Here is a 2,361-nt window from a genome sequence, read left to right on the forward strand (position 1 = left end):
CAATAAATTTATGAAGAAATTCACAAAGAAAGATGCAAATCAAGATCACAATGAGATAACATTTTACACCCACTCAGTTAGCAGAAAGTAAAATGTCTAACACTAGGAAGCGCTGGGGAAGATGAATCACATGGCATCATGGATTGGTGCAAATTCTTTAGAAAGGGGCTTGACATTTTCTCCTAAAGTTGTACTTTCTCATGGTCTCTGTCATGATTTCCTTTCAAGATTCATAGCCAAGAAGAACTCTTACACTTATATAACCGCAGACATGCGTGAGTATGATTATATAGCCCTGCTCTAGCTAGCACTGGACCTTCCTTTCCCCATACCCCTCGGTGAGACAGTGGCTGACTTCATTGTGGTATATTCACCCTCTGTGATGCGGCAGTCAGAACAAGTGAATTATAGTGACACTAGAGGCCCGATGCATGAAATTTGTGCAAGAGTAGGCCTTCCTTCCCCTGGCTGCTGGCACTGGCTTCCCTCTGGCACCCAGGACCCGGGCTTCCCTCGCAGCCCCAGCTTTGCCCGGAAGGTCGTCCGGAAGGATGTCCAGTCTAATTAGCATATTATGCTTTTATTATTATAGACTAGAGGCCCAGTGCATGAAAATTTGTGCAAGAGTAGGCCTTCCTTCCCGCTGGCTGCCAGCACCGGTTTCCCTCCGGCACCCGGGACCCAGGCTGGCTCCCTCCCCAACCCGGCTCCGGCTTCATCAGGAACAACATCTGGAATGACGTCTGGAAGACATCTGGTCTAATTACCATATTACCCTTTTATTATTATAGAGTGGATGGATCCCAGCAATATAACATTAATTGAAAAAAGTAAGTCCCTAAAAGTTACATGTAGTATATCATTGCTACAAAGTTAAAGATCTATCTATCTATCTTCTGAATTGGAAAGGAGGGATGAATGAGATATTGGGGACTATATGGTGAGAAATATAATTTACTGTCCTAGCCAGAGCTTTCATTTTGGGTGGTAGATCCACGGGTGTTCATTAACTAGTTACATAGCTAAGTAAATGACAAAGACAGCCACACAGAGATCAGAGGTGGAGACTGTTAAACCCAGAATGGCTTTTAATCGACTTTTTGAGCTCTGCGGGATGGGCAGTGGGGTAGCCTATGGAGTAAGTGCTGTTACCGTCTGCATGTTACAGGCCAGGAAACGGAGGTTCAGGCTGGTTAAGCAACTTGCCCCAGCCCACAGAGCTAATAACTAGTAGAGCAGGGTCCCAAAGCCAGGGCATTGATGACACCCACGCCGTCAATATGCAGCCACGAGTCCACGTGCTTCTATGTGGCCTGTTCGGGAGAAGAAGCCCCATGGTGTCCACACTGCGGTCACTTATTCCCACATCAGTTCTCGGGGTAATTCCTTTGCCATCATGACCTGGAGGTCTTGGAACTCCCATGAGCTGATATCTCCGTCCCCACCCACCTCCACCCACTCAGTATCTTCCGGCACCTTTTCAAATCATTTTCATATTTTTCTGAGCAGTTTCATTTTCTAGGCCTGTTACTTCAGAACTCATTCATCGCACATGTGAAAGAAGTGCCACTCTACACTGACTAAGCATATGAGTAAGTTTGTGTTTTAATAGCACCATGTAGGAGGTTTCTTTATAAATGAACGGGAAGGTGGGGGATGCTTGCAACTGCCCACAGACAGGAGCTAAAACCTGTAAAAGCATGCTAACGCGGAATTACTCTTCAGTTTCAGGGCAAGCTCTGTTTCATAATATCTTTTGCAAGAAATAAAAAAACAACAAGTAACCTTTCACACGGCAGCTCTTAGCAATGCCTACTGTCCCGTGAGGGGAGCTTTGTGGACCACATACACAGACGGCGAATTTACCGGGAGCCCATCTGGCTGAAATGCTTGTGCAGCAGAAACGCTCATCTCCACTGGGAGGGGCCCGTCTGGGCCGAAGCACCATTACTTCACTTTGCCTTGAGCTGCAACATTCCAAAATGAGCTTCAAGGAGATTGGGCCGTGATTGGACTGTGTGCAGCATGGTCCTGGGAAGCACTGGCCGGGTCCTGGCTGGCACGCTCAGCCCACCCGGTCCCTGCGTTTGAATTTCTAGAGGGCAGCACTGGGGGGGGGGGCTGCTGTGCACAGGTGTATGGACAGGACGGCCTCCAGCGTAGGTGGGGGTGGGTGTGCTGGAGGGGAGTTAACTCCCCACCTAAGGGGGTGCTCCTGGGGCATCCTGTAGCCTTAGGAAGGTCCCCAGCTCCTTTTTCCAAGAGATGGCATCCCTCTCCCAGAGATGGGGCAGGGTCTCCAGTCGCTGGCCCCTCCTGGTAGAGAGCGGACTCACCACTTTGCAAAGACTTCAATATCCA

At 48.7% G+C, this 2,361-nt stretch overlaps 1 long non-coding RNA gene across 1 annotated transcript; it reads left to right on the forward strand.

The window, feature by feature from the left end:
• The first annotated feature begins 639 nt into the window (after positions 1-639).
• LOC102258750 lies at positions 640-2,065 on the forward strand. Its single transcript, XR_313053.2, has 3 exons — positions 640-830; positions 1,523-1,592; positions 1,726-2,065. It is a non-coding gene; the product is annotated as an uncharacterized LOC102258750 (long non-coding RNA).
• The last annotated feature ends 296 nt before the right edge of the window (positions 2,066-2,361 follow it).

The sequence above is a fragment of the Myotis brandtii genome, unplaced genomic scaffold (assembly GCF_000412655.1).
Source record: "Myotis brandtii unplaced genomic scaffold, ASM41265v1 scaffold1085, whole genome shotgun sequence".
Classification (NCBI taxonomy): Eukaryota; Metazoa; Chordata; class Mammalia; order Chiroptera; family Vespertilionidae; genus Myotis; species Myotis brandtii.